The sequence below is a fragment of the Oryctolagus cuniculus genome, chromosome 5 (assembly GCF_051225735.1).
Source record: "Oryctolagus cuniculus isolate XC-2025 breed Fujian yellow rabbit chromosome 5, ASM5122573v1, whole genome shotgun sequence".
Taxonomy (NCBI): Eukaryota; Metazoa; Chordata; class Mammalia; order Lagomorpha; family Leporidae; genus Oryctolagus; species Oryctolagus cuniculus.
The window spans coordinates 144,886,091-144,900,986 of record NC_142871.1 but is presented as its reverse complement, the minus strand read 5'-3'; the positions used below and the strand labels follow the sequence as shown (position 1 = coordinate 144,900,986).

General features: G+C 47.7%; 1 protein-coding gene across 2 annotated transcripts in view; it reads right to left on the bottom strand.

The window, feature by feature from the left end:
• The window catches only part of CAP2 (cyclase associated actin cytoskeleton regulatory protein 2), a 159,006-nt gene that overhangs the window by 63,380 nt on the left and 80,730 nt on the right, over positions 1-14,896 (bottom strand). The window lies entirely within an intron of this gene.

Below are 14,896 nucleotides of genomic sequence, written 5' to 3'. Positions count from 1 at the left end.
TTCTGAGCAGAGAAATGCATGGTGTGTCTTTTCTAAGGCTAACCCTGGCTGCTGCACTCAGAGGAGACCGCTGGGGCATCAGGGCAGAAGCGAGGAGATCCTTTTTGAGACGACTGCAATAATTCAGAGAGGACAGATGGAGGTAGCTGGCGCTAGAGTGACTTCAGTGGGGACTGCAGCAAGAGGTGGACTGCAGATCGGTTGTGTGACGTAAGAGCAAATGAGGGGCTGGTGCCGCAGCTCAATAGGCTAATCCTCTGCCTTGTGGCGCCAGCACACTGGGTTCTAGTCCCGGTCAGGGCGCTGGATTCTGTCCTGGTTGCTTCTCTTCCTGTCTAGCTCTCTGCTGTGGCCCGGGAGGGCAGTGGAGGATGGCCCAAGTCCTTGGACCCTGTACCCCATGGGAGACCAGGAGAAGCACCTGGCTCCTGCCATCGGATCAGCGCGGTGTGCCAGCCGCAGTGGCCATTGGAGGGTGAACCAACGGCAAAGGAAGACCTTTCTCTCTGTCTCTCTCTCTCACTGTCCACTGTGTCTGTCAAAAAAAAAAAAAAAATGAGGAATTGGGAACGATGCCTTCATTTCTGACCTGGGTGACCAGAAGGCTGGAGTCACTTTACCATCCACTGAGAAAGGGACATGGCAGAAGGGGCAGACTGAGCAGAAAGAGCCGGAGTTCAGATTTAGACATATTATGTAGATGCTCCTCGACCAGGCTTTCCCAGGACACAGCCCTCGCTGATATCACCTGCAGTGCAGCTGTCTTGTCCTTAAGGTCCCCCTCCTCCAGTTCAGCCCCTTTCCTGTCTCCCCTCTTCAGTTTGTCTCTGCTGGTCAGTGTCTTCTCACAGCAGCTCAGTACTCCACATCAACGTGCTCTGTGTCCCTGTGCTCAGTACAATCCGGTTCCAATTTAGTCCAATGCAATGCATAAATACGCAATTGGTCCCTGGGTTCCATATGACTCAGTTCCAATCCGGATCAACACAAAGTGGAAGCAGCAATGCTCTGTTCTCATATACACCGCCGGTGCTTTAGGCCAAACGTCAGCCAGTGGTAAGCTCTGTGCTGTTTTGCTCTGGCCATGGTTTAGGCAGAGTCATGCACTCTGGCCAGCAGCAATGGTTTGTGAGCTGGCTATCTCGGATTATGGCTACAGTCTGTGGTTGGTGATACAATTATTTTTGCTCATTTCCCAGGTCAATGACTCATTAGATCCTGAAACTAGCTGACCCATAAAGACAGCAAGCTTTTGGACTTGGCTTCATCTGAACCGGATTTTGATTCACTGAGGTAATGGACAGCAGCATGCTATTGAAGACAGTTGGCTTGGTTAGACCCAATCTCGTTGTACAAGTGGATACTGGTGGCAGTCTGGTTCGCATTTTAATCCTAAACACAGTAAGGCGAATAATGGACAAATGAATAAATGCACACACCAATGTGGAAGGGAAACCTGAAAATGAAGCCCCTGGGAAACTGGATGCAGCCTGCGTAGCAGAAATCTCAAGATGGAAGTGGCTTCTCTTGTTTCCATACAAACATTTTTCATTCATAAGGAACGAAAGAATCAGATAATGTCTTCTATGTTCTCTGCCTCTGTTTTTCTTCATAATCTTCTTTCCTGCCTGCTGCCCACTGATGCTGACCTTACCATACGTCGTTGTTCCTTTTTTTCCCCCATTAAAATATTTATTAGGCACCTTTCATGCCAGATTTCACTGTAAGAACTTGGAATATATTAGTGAGAACAGAAAAGACCTCCCCCAAGGGTTTACAAGCCATCAACAAACAGACAAGAAACAACAGGCATATGAAATATCCTAGCATGAAGAACAAAGTGGCCAGAGAGGCCGGGGAGTTTTTCTTCAAGTAAAAGGGCGTGGGCGAGAGTATCTGCCAGGCACGGTATTTGATGGCTGCCCGGCTGATGCTGTTGGACCTGGCCAGGCTGTCACGCACAGCAGCGGATCACACCGGAATGTGGATCATGGGTGAAAGGCAAGCAGGAAACAGAAGTAGGGAGAAGCTGCCTTCCCTCCTCTGACTTCAGTTACTCAGGGGCCAACCATCACTCTCAGTTCCAGCTGTTCTTGGCCTTGGCACCTAGTGGATAATAAGCTGGCAGCTGCTTAGCATCGCACGAAACCCACAAGGATCCACTTGACCCCTTTGGTGTGGCCCTCACCTGGCTTTTCTCTTTTGGGTCTTTTTTTCAGCTCTGACCCCTTCTCACTTGCTACTCTACAGAGCTGGCTTTATGAGCTAGACTCAGCTTCTGGACTTTTTTTGTGTGTGTGTGACACCAGATTACAAAATTGAAGCACCAATCCATGCACCCTACTACTGGCTAGCATCACAAGGAAGGAGGGAAAATATGTAACTACTTCCCATCACTGGTTTTAGAAGACTTCTCTGAACTTGTAATATGGACCTCTCCAGCGTTACACATTACTGCTGTAATAAAAAAAAATCTAATTCCTGCGAAGGAAAAGAGCCAATGGAGTCAAACCTTGTCCTTCCCTCTGGCACAATAAATGCTGCTTCTTCCAGAATAAACACAGGGACAGGCTGTGACCAAACACAACCGGGCTGAGCAGCCACTGGGACCGACATGATCCTCACCATCAGGAAATCCACAAAAAAAGTATCTGCAGGTGTCCCTTGGGGTAAAGGTCATCTGAAGATCATTTTGGCAGTGGGGGCAGGAATAGAAAGGCAGTGAACATTTACTGCTTGCCTACTATAAATCATGCACTGAACTTTGGAGTCTACGTATTATTTAAATATTGCAAAACCTGGAAAGGTTGGCAAGATCGGCACTATTACCCCTGTTTTACGAACGCAGGAACAAGGCTGAGACATAGTTAGTAGCTTGCCCAAGAGCATCTGGCTAGAACCTGGACTTGATCTTAGATAAGCCTGGTTCCCAAAGCTTACGTTCTTAGGATCTGAAAACAGCTCTGACTTTGGAGTAGGACACTTCTGGTCCTACCTTCACTTTCACAATGGTCTGAGCCCCAGCATCTTCCTGAGAAGTCAGCAACATTCATCCAAAAGGTTCTGGTGATGACTACATCAGGAACAGTGTGTACCCTGGCTGACACACAGTGGAGGTCTGAGCTGCCATCATGACTGCCAATGTTCAAGCAATTTTACTAACCTCAGATACCGACGAAAAGCCATGTCATTGCCAACTGGACAAAACGGGGTGATTTTCGGTTAAACACCGTTGTTGATAAAAGAATGAAGAGCATAGTGCCTGTGAGATGCAGTCAGAAGGACCTCCATGTCCCTGGAATATACTAGATAAGGTGGACCCAGAAGCCGTGACACTAAGAAGGCTGGAAGGGGGTTTTCAGGCTTCTCTGGAAATACCCAGTGTGGCTGGGAGTGCAGCAGGGAGTGTGCACTTAGCCGGCAAACAGATGTGTGGGCAGAAGGGCTGCGCTTAGGGCTGGCACTCAGCTGAGGGCAGCAGGGCAGTGGACCAGTTGTTCAGACCCTGGTAAATGGCCACCTGTCAGACCCTTTGGGCATCTCCTGCTGCTCTGGCTGCCTCAGTCTCTCTTCCAGATTCCCTAAAGGTCCCCACAGTCCAGCAACCAAAGGCTAGTGCCTGGCCTAACAGGAGGTCTCCAGGACCCAGTTCCAGTGCTGTGATGCTGTTTGTTCTGATTGGACCCATGGGGAATCCTGAGGCGACAGCTTAAAACTCATAGGCAGCCCTCTGCAGAGTCCTGTCTCTGTGGCAGGAGCATCCAACTCTGTTACAACTGGCCAAATTTTTTGTAAACTCCCAAGTATTCTACAATTCTTTCTTTTCTTTCTTTTTATTCAAGATTTCGTTTATTTATTTGAAAGACAGAGTTACACACAAAACACACACACACACACACAGAGAGAGAGAGAGAGAGAGGTCTTCCATCTGCTGGTTCACTCCCTAGATGACCACATGGCCAGAGCTGAGCTGATCTGAAGCCAGGAGCCAGGAGCTTCTTCCAGGTCTCCCACACAGGTACAGGGGCCCAAGGACTTGAGCTATCTTCTACTGCTTTCCCAGGACATAGCAGAGAGCTGGGTTGGAAGAGGAGTGGCCGAGACCCAAACTTGCACCCATATGGGATGCCGGCACTGCAGCTGGGGCTTTAATCCACTGCGCCACAGCACCAGCCTCTAATCCTTTCTTTTCTAGCCTCACAGAAATTTACAGATAATATACACTAGAGACACATAAATTTTAAAAATAATATGTTGCCTAATTGTAAAATAAAGAAAGGGGCAGGCATTGTGGCACAGTGGGTTACGCTGCGGGTTGAGACATAAGCATTTCATATCAGAGAGCTGATTTGAGTCCTGGCTGCTCTACTTTTGATCCAGTTCCCTATTAATGTGCCTGGGAAGGCAGCAGATGATGATCCAAGTACTTGGGCCTCTGTCATCCATGTGGGAGACCTTGATGGAGGTTGGAGCTCCTGGCTTCAGCTTGGCCCAGCCCTGACTGCTGTGGCTATTTGGGGAATGAGCTAATGGATTGAAGATCTCTCTGTCTGTCTCTTTCTGTAATTCTGCCTTCCAAATAAATAAAATCTTTCAAAAAATAGATGAAATAAAAAGAAAGCAATTTCAGTGCAAAAATGCTTGGCCACAATTACACAAGGAAGAGATGAAGGGGTCTCACTTGCAGCTATACATAAACTCATGGGAAATGAGACAGCCCCAGGTGTGGCTGATACCAGGTGAGTGTGCAATCAACTCCAATGCAAGAGCCTCTGGAAGATATTTGGAGACAGAATTTTCTGATATGGCAAACACAGGATAAAATTCAGATCAAAAACAAAGCGACATCTTACCTTAATTTGCTCTATAGTTGCAATCCACGGTAACTTAGGGTATATTAAAATAGTACAAAATTACTATGCATATGCATACGGAATATGGAATGGGATTAGGTTCTAAGCTCAGATGATTAAAAATAGATTTTTCCACCTACATTCAAATCTGGTAAGCCACTGAAATTCGAGCAGGATGAGGGATAATGTACTGGGGGCGTGTTCCTGGATTTCTGATATTTGTCGTCACCACCCACTGAATGACAGGAGCATCTTCCCACACCTTACAACCAAAAAGGACTCTTACAAGCTTCAAAAATGCCCTTTGGAGGACGGTAACACCCCTCTGGAGCACCCCAGATACGGCTAAATAGATGGCGGCAATAGACACAAGTCTGTTTTGTTCACTACTATTTTCCCAGCCGAGAATCTGGCAAATAGTAGAATCTCAACCAACTTTGGTAAGTGAGGAAGTGAGCACAAAACCCTAGTCAGTCAAGGGCAAGGCAAGAAATTTCAAGGAGTTAATTCCAGCACTCAAGCCAAGACATATACAGAAGGTTTTAAATTGAACCCTCTCGGCGATGGCAGGCGACGCTGGGTAATGCCAGACCTGGGATATTCAGCCATTCAGTGCCCACTCAGACACAGTGGTAGACTTTGAGGACACCAGGAGACAGCACTGAGCGGTATCACAGTGTTGCTGATTTTCCTTAAATGCAATTTCTCTTGTGGCTCACTACAGCCATCCATTTTATGAACTCTGGAATGAGCAACAGTTCTAGACTTTGGTGGCGATGCTTCCCTGTATTCACCTGAGTGGGCCACAGGTAAACGTGTGTCAATGGCTGGTGGTAGAAGGTTCTGCAGAGCTACAGTGGAGCATAAGGGGGCAGCCCACTGGGGTTTCCACACAGCATGGGCATCGGTCACTCTTGGAGTTTAGTCAGGACTATACCCCTCATTTATTTATTTTTAAAGATTTATTTATTCATTGGAAAGACACAGAAGAAAAAGAAGAAGGAAGAGAGAGAGAGAGAGAGAGAGAAAGACACAGAAGAAGAAAAAGAATAAAGAAGAGAGAGAGAAAGAGAGGGAGAGAGAGAGGTCTTCCATCTGCTGGTTCACTCCTCAGATGGCTTCAATGCTCAATGGCCAGGACTGGGCCAGCCCGAACCCAGGAGCTTCTTCTGGGCCTCCCACGTGGGTGGCAGGAGCCCAAGGACTTGGTCCATCTTCCACTGCTTTTCCCAGGCCATTGGCTAGGAGCTGGATCAGAAGTGGAACAGCCAGGACATGAATCAGCACTCACATGGGATGCAATGGCTCAGTTCACTACACTACAAAGCCAGTCTCTCTGCTCCTTATTAACTGAGAGAGTAACATCCACTTCATGAAAAACACGTGAGGCAAGAGGTGCCCTAGGGTCATGAATCCTCTTTCTCCTTAAACTTCCAGAGGGTGTAACTCGAGGCCAGGTATGCTAACGCAGAGTGCAAACTTCAATGACAACAGAACTAACAGACTGCTGTTATTGAATGAGCCAGCAGGATGTGACTGACACTAAGGCGTGCACTGATACAGAAATCGATGCGAACTCTGTTAATGACTTTATAATTAAGTAGTAATTTTTCAGCAGAGGAAACTGAGGTATAGAGAGTTAACACAATATCTCTGAGATTAATGTTGGCTTATAACATGATTTTTTAAAAACAGTATAAAATTAATTGACCCAGAGCAGGCATTGAGCCTTGCAACTCACTGGGTACCTACCTGGTTTGATTCCCAGCTCTGGCTCCTAATTCCAGCTCCCAGCTGATGTATAACCTGGGAGGCAGCAATGATGGCTCAAGTAGCTGAGTTCCTACCACCTACATAGGAGACCTGGATTGAGTTCTAGGCTCCTGGCTTCTGCTCTGGCCTAGCCCCAGCCACTGTGGGCATTTAGAGAGTGAAACAGTGGGTGGGGTACCTCCCTATCTGAAATAAATCAAATTTTAGAAACCCATTGAACAATTATTATGAATCACCATGCTAACTACAGCTACTATATCCCCAGCACTGAATCTGTTCACACTAACAGTTGAGTGCAGCTGCCCCACTGGAGTAGGGGGGGACACTGGTGACTGTGGGTGATGACCACAATCCAGAGGGGTGATGTCTGCCTGTTCTTTAAGGTTGAGAAGAAATCTGAAGGGAAAGGCATTCTAGGCTGAGAAAACAAAGTACAAAAATACAAGAAAACTCACAAAGTCATGGTGTGCTCAGGAAACAACACACCTTACAGAACGATGCAGAATGAGAATCTTGGGGGATGCCTGGTGGGCTGCGGCTGCTGAGTCAGACAGGGGTCTGCTCTTGGAGAGCTCCAGGTGCAACACTGAAGGATGTGGATTTTAATAGGGAGCCTGATGAGGATTGAAAAAAACGTTTATTCTTACCTAGCTGAAAGGCATAGTGTCAGAGAGAAAAAGAAAGAGACAAAGATATCTTCTATCTGTTGGTTCACTCCCCAAATTCCCAAAACAGCCAGGTGGGCCAGGCTGAAGCCAGTAGCCTGGAACGCCATCTGGGTCTCCCATGTGGGTGGCAGAGGACCAAATATCTGGGTCATCACCTGCTGCTTCCCAGAGTGCATTAGCAGGGAGCTGGATCAGAAGTGGAGTAGCCAGGATTCCAGCTGGCAAATCTATATGGGATGTGGGCTTCCCAGGAGACAGCTTGCCGTGCTGTGCCACTCTGCGCTGCCCCCATGCACCGCCACCTCCCTTCATGGGGATTTTGAGCAGGGCAGCACTCTAACCATAAGTCTAGAAAAGCCAGTCTGGCATGGAAGAGAGATTCAGAGCAAGGGGGTGGGAGCAGCAGGCAGGGGTTCCCACAGACGCAGGAGGGATCCTGCCTCTCTCCTGTCGGATCTCCAGCACAGGCACTAAGTAGGCACAGTGTACTCAGGCGTTCACTGCTGAGTTGACGAATGGGGTGAGGATGACAAGCGACCACAGAGCAGACAGGAGGAGGATTCCAAGGTTCCTTGTTGTTCCTTGTTGTTCATGAAGTCAAGGACAACGGCTTGGTCCATGAGCAGAAGGCATAGGGGCGCACCCTGCACAGCGGCTCAACTCGGACACCAGAGGCCACCGTGACATTAGGATGTGCGAGGACTTTCAGCTATCTGGAGTGTCCACTGCACATGGAAGGAGGCCTCATGCCCATCACACTGGGATCCTGACGGATTCCCCGAGTTCAGCTGGCCTCTGGTTACTGTCATGGAGAAAACATTTTAAAATCCCATCACAGTCCCTAGAATACCAGGGGCTGAATAATATTTTATAAAGGGAAATTTGGCTTACAGTTCCAAAGGCTGAGGAAACCAAGGGCTTGGTGGCAGTTTCTAGTGACAGCTTTCCTACTGTCACAACATGGCGGAAAGCAGAGGGCAAGCGGGCATAGGCCCAAGGGGCACGCGTGAGGGGCAGCGCTCCCTGGTGCCATCCCACCCTCCCAGGAAGAAACCCGGCCCCTCAGGAAGGCAATGCTCTCTTTCAACAATGTAATCACTTATTCTTAAAGACCCCACCTCCCAACTCGGACACAACAGCAATCAAACTTCAACATGAAGTTCAGAGAGGGCAAACCATAGCATATCCCTAGATTTTTTTTTAAAGATTTATTTTATTTGAAAGACAGAGTTACAAAAAGAGGTAGAGTCAGAGAGAGAGAGAGAGAGAGAGAGAGAGAGAGAGAGGTCTTCCATATGCTGGTTCACTCCCTAGATGACTGCAACAGCCAGAACTGAGCTGATCTGAAGCCAGGAGTTAGAAGCTTCTTCCGGGTCTCCCACGTGGGTGCAGGGGCCCAAGGACTTGGGCCATCTTTCCCAGGCCAAAGCAGAGAGCTGAATCGGTGCGGAGTAGCCAGGACTTGAACCGGTGCCCATATGGGATGCAGCCGCTGTAAGCCAGGGCTTTAACCTGCTGTGCCACTGCGCCAGCCCCCAGATCCCTAGCTTTTAACGACTAGTGCAATATATTTCCAGGCTGATTTGTAAGAAACATTCCAGGCCTTTTGGTGATATCCTGGTCGTGCTTAAATATTGAAAATTTATTTAGGTCTTGCCCTAGAAAAAAATTCAAATTGGGCTTAAATGATCAACAAAAACAAGCTCCTGTCAGTTTATTTCCCATTATTTTGTAGGATTTTCCTATTGTATTGGTTTTTGGAACATGTTTGTGTATAAATGTAGGGTTTTGTTAAAGGAGCATACTTCAAGAAGTTTGTGGGAAAAAATGGAATGCAAAGAAAAGTTTGTGGTGGTGCAAAATACTTGTAGTTGAGGGCTGTTCCCCTAAAAGGTTCCGATCAGTTCCTGCTTCCTGAAGGGAAAGAACATCTGAAACAGGGAGAAGGAGGGCAACCTGGGAAGATCTGCCTAGTGTTGAGTCTCCTTTCAAAACGCTGTCTTTAGCAAAATGTGACCTTATGAGAGAGACAGACAGACAGGGCGAGTGCTTATCTCTGGTTCATTCCTCAAATGTCCATACCAGCTAAGCTGAAGCCGGGAGAGGGAACTCAATCCAGGTCTTGCCTGTGGGTAGCAGCGACTAAGTTCTGGAGCCATCACCTGCTGCCTCCCAGAGTCTACATTACAGGAAGGTGAAGTTGAGAATGGACCCAGGATTCAAATTCAGGCACTCTGATGTGTTTTGCAGGTGTCTCAAGTGGGGTCTTGACAACTAAGCCACCCCAGTGTGACCTTATTAACAATGACTCCTTTAGTTATCAACTATCACTTCAAGGAAATAAGTCCAGTGCAAACAAAGGGGCTGACAAGCAAGGAAGATGAGTGGGTGGGAGGTGGGAGCTCCCACAATTGGAAAAGGTGCTGTTCATGGGATAAAGTCCAAAGTCACCACTCCTACCATTCCCCAGGGCCGGCTCTGGACCTGACTCTCGGAACCAGCTCTCTTGCTATCTTGGGCTGGGGCGTGCCTCCTTATCACGCCTGGCTAGGGAGAGTTGGGTGGCACCAGTAACCAGAGGCTTGAGCCCTGGGCTGGAAAACACCCAGCGGATCACTGCAGGTCTCTGATGAGCCCTGTAGCAGAACATCTGTGGGCTCTGATTTCTCCATCTGTACATGGAGTGTAGCATTACTACCCATGTGCTCTAGTGTGATGTTGTGAAGATTAACTAGCAGGTGACAAAAAAGTTGGAGACTCTTGAATTGAATGGTCCCCAATAATTGTTCACACAAAACTCCATCAACACATACATTATGCTATGTATATTGGGACTGAAAACAGAAGCCCTCAGGACTGGGACTTGGTTTGTTGTACTATTTCTATTTAACATTCTGCTATCTCAAGTGCTCTCACGCCAAGTAGAGAAATCAGACAGTAGTGCTTGAGCCTTGCATTTCAGAGAATGTTCATGTTATACCAATAATGAATGATTTTCAGACAGTGAAAGAAAGCCATCTTTGGTTAAGGACAGTTTGTGGCCAGAGAACAAGGGGACATGGATCCCAAGACAATGGCACAGTCCTTCCACCTGTCACAGAAACAGGCTCCAGGTGTTCATAGGCAGCTGCTGAATGCTCGCCAAACAATTTTCTCTATTGGATTTCCTTCCCTGAGACAAACCTGCCACAGCCAGCTTTCCTGTCCAGCTCCCATGTACTGCCTGCTTGAACTCACTTCCACATCAGTGTGGCCCCACACTTGACCAAAACAGCACGTGGGCTCCACCCCTTTGGCGTTCCACTTGATTTTTCAATTTGCAAATCACCCAGGAAATGTGTTAGAGATGAAAAGTTGAGGTGTTTACACACTGGCAATGAAATATGAGCTTTATCCTGCCAGTTGAAATGAGCCTGCCAGGTGTATTTTTTGGTGAGATTAAAATTGTGAGCCGTATCACATTACCCCTGGCCATGCCACCAGATGCACAGCGGGTGTCTCACAAAGAGGCACTCCTGTGTCATCTGAGCCAGGCTGCGGCTTCCCACAATTCATTACACGGAGCTAGTGACAAGGCCTTGCCTGAGAGAGGCCCCACCTAGACGTCAAACATAGAAGCAGGGATAGCAACGATGCTTTTTTTCCTTTATCTGCCCACCAACATCCCTGCTATCGTGGAAGAGCGCTGGAAAGAAAATGAATGGAGTTCACTATCTTTGAGTTGGGTCTGTGAAAACGGCTCTCACCTCAGGCTAGTAGACAGACTGAGGATTCAAGCTTGGGAATCTCTCTGTGTCTCCACGATGCTCTCGGGGACACCCTCTGCCCCACACCGCCTTGTACAGCTCCCAGAAGAGTGACCAGAAGACAGAAAGAAAACACCCAGGAGAAAAACCATGGGGCTGTTCCAGGGCCAGGTCCTCTGGTCGTGTCAGGGTGCCCTTGTACATGGTTTACCTGCATGAGCCACTTTCTTATTACTGGACAATGAGCTGGAATCTCAGGAAGTCACAAAGATTTTCATAAGATTGTTTATAGAATTAGAAAGGAAACAACAGAGGGAAAAAAGAATTAAAGAAAAGTGCTGGGAGCTACATACCCCAAACTCTTGAGTACAGAACTCCACAGATGCTCATTATCATTGTAAGATTATCTCTTCAACAACAAGACCCAACAGACACGATCTGATGAGCTTCATAAACAATAAATAAGTCTAACAAGTAAGTTCCACAATGAGCCTGAGTCCTATGAAACAGTTTTGCAACTTCAAAGGGAATAATAAATGGGACTAGTGCTGGCTACCTGAGCAGGCCTGAATGTGCTAATGACAACAGGTGCCAGAGAGAGAGAAAGAAAGAGAACATGAAGCGTTACCCTGCAGAGGAACATGTGGTGATGGAGATTATGACAGCCGAAACACCTCGCCCCAATTATGGCTGTGTGACCTAGGTAATGATGCTAGAACAGAGCCCAACAGACCTAGTGCTAGGGACTGAATTGTGCCCCATATCCCCAGATTCTTAGGTGAAGTTCTAACCCCACAAATCTCAGGATGTGACCATATTTGGAAACAGGGATGTTACAGATGTAATAAGTGAAGATGAGTACGGTGGGTCCTGATGCTCTGTGATTGGGGCCATCTTTGTCCCCTTCCCAAACTCAGGCTGAAATGTAACTGCTATTGTAACTGGATTAAGGGGAAAGACCTACCTTTAAGACACAATGAGGTCATGAGTGGATAAAAGCCACTGCTGTGGGAGTGGGTTCCCTATAAATGGAGGGGTTTGGTGCCCTTTTGTCCCTCTGTTGCGCACATGCTGTCTCCTATCACGTTATGATGCAGTGAGAAGGCTCCTGCCAGATGCCAGCCCCTCAGTCTTTGATTTTCCAGCTTCCAGAATGGCGAGAAAGAAATGTCTGTTCATTGTAAATGGCTGTCTTTCTTACGCATTCTGCAAAAGCAGCATACAAGGCCTCAGCCTACTGGTGTCCTGAGAAAGGGGACATCTGGACAGAGACACCTGCACATGGGAGCACCACAGGAACATGAAGCCAAGGGCACCAGATTGCCAGAAATCCACCAGAGCTAGGAGAGGGGCTGGGAACGGCGTCTTCCCTGAGCCCACAGAGGCAGCAGGGCTCTGCCCACACCTTGATCTCACAATTCATTCCAGCCTCCAGAATTGGGCGACCACACATTTTTGTCGTGTGAGCCATTTGGCAGCACAGGGTTACTGCAGCCCTGGGCAAGAGAAGGCCCCTCCAAGCTCTGAAGCCCAGGAAGACCAATGGAAGCAGGAAAAGACCGTGACGAGCATGACACCACGAACAGAGAGAACACAGCATTTACCCAACGTAAGGAGAATTTTGGACTAGACTTCTGGGTTCATGAGACTCCAGAGAAATCCACTCAGTGCTGGGTGACTTCCCTCCACAGACCAGTCTATCACACAAAAATAAATAAATGAATAAATAAAGACAAAGGCAAAGCTTCAAAGCCAGGAAGCCGGGGGCAGACATTTGACTTAGTGGTTAAGATGCTGCCTGGGACACCTGCATCCCTGGGTTTGAGTCTCAGCTCACTTTCAATTCCAGCTTCCTGTGCACTGTAGGAGGCAGCAGGGGATGGCTCAGGTACCTGGGTCCCTGCCACTTCCATGGGAGACCTAGACTGGGTTATTGGCTCCTGGCTTTGGCCTTGTCCAGCTCTGATTCTTATAGGCATATGGAGAGCAAACTAGAGGTTGAAAGATAGCTCTCTCTGTCTCTGTCTCTTTCTATCTCCTTTTCAAATACATAAATACATACACTTTTTTTTTAACAGGCAGAGTGGACAGTGAGAGAGAGAGACAGAGAGAAAGGTCTTCCTTTGCCGTTGGTTCACCCTCCAATGGCCGCTGCGGCTGGCGCGCTGCAGCTGGTGCACCGCGCTGATCTGAAGGCAAGAGCCAGGTGATTCTCCTGGTCTCCCATGGGGTGCAGGGCCCAAGCACTTGGGCCATCCTCCACTGCACTCCCTGGCCACAGCAGAGAGCTGGCCTGGAAGAGGGGCAACCGGGACAGAATCCGGTGCCCCGACCGGGACTAGAACCCGGTGTGCCGGCGCCGCAAGGTGGAGGATTAGCCTAGTGAGCCGCGGCGCCGGCAAATACATACACTTTTAAAAAGCTAGGAAAGTTGGTGTTTGATGATGCAAGGATAAAATTTTTATTAGATTTCTCTCCATGGGCACTAGAGGAGAAAATCTCTGGCAAAGCCAAAAAATGAAACAGAAAACAACTTGACCAGGGTCACTTTGCTCTTTGAAGTCCGGAGAAGAATATCTGAGACCAAAACAACTGGCCAATTAAAAATCCAAATAGGGATGGGAGTTGGTGTAGCGGCTGAGATACCACCTGGGCGCCCATATGAGAGTGCTTGGGTTTAGTCCTGGCTCTGCTGCCTCTTCCAGCTTCCTACTAATTGCACTCTGGAAGGTATCAGGTGATGGCTCAAGTAGTTGAGTTTCTGTCACCTACAAGGGATACTGGGGGCTGAGTTCCTGGCTGCTGACTTTGGCCTGTCCTAGCCACGGCTGCTATGGGCATCTGGTGAGTAAAAGAACAAATGGGAGATCTCTATCTGCCTCTCTCTTTTTGCCGCTTGAGAGCCAGAAGAAGGCGATCATAAAAATACAAAGAGTGGATCACAAGACCCATATTTGGGGCAGGTGTTTTGTAACTCTGCCTTTCAAATAAAAAAAATAAATCTTTTTTGAAAAAAGACTCATATTCATCGTGTCGATGTAAGGCAAGACATAGATATAAGGACATCCTGAGAAACAAATGGATTACAGCAATAAGCAGGGATTAATATTATAAAAGAGTTGACAAATTAGCAGCTAAATCTTGTAACTATCAGGTATTAGTTAAATCCTCAAAAGGATCTCAGATAGTAACTACAAAACATGAATAGCATTAGAGAAGCGAAAGATTCTTTCTGTTTTCTAGAAGGCAACCAATGTTTGTTTAGTTAAAAGAAATAAATCAAGCTGGCGCCGTGGCTCACTAGGCTAATCCTCCACCTTGCGGCGCCGGCACACCGGGTTCTAGTCCCGGTCGGGGCGCCGGATTCTGTCCCAGTTGCCCCTCTTCCAGGCCAGCTCTCTGCTGTGGCCCGGGAAGGCAGTGGAGGATGGCCCAAGTACTTGGGCCCTGCACTCCATGGGAGACCAGGAGAAGCACCTGGCTCCTGCCATCGGATCAGTGCGGTGCGCCGGCCGCAGCGGCCATTGGAGGGTGAACCAACGGCAAAGGAAGACCTTTCTCTCTGTCTCTCTCTCTCACTGTCCACTCTGCCTGTCAAAAAAAAAAAAAAAAAAAAAAAGAAAGAAAGAAATCAAAGCCAGGAAGATGGTTTTTCTGAAGTGCATTGATGCTAAAATGTTAACATGTGACCACTGAAGGCTATCTTTTAGCCCAGCTCAAAAACAGATAAACAGTTTAACACCCACCAGAGAGACCACAAAATGGAAAGATATAGCCAAGAAATGACTAAAATCAAGATAAATTTACTGGGACTTAAGGACAAACAATGTATCAAAACGTAAGTATGAACAACCTA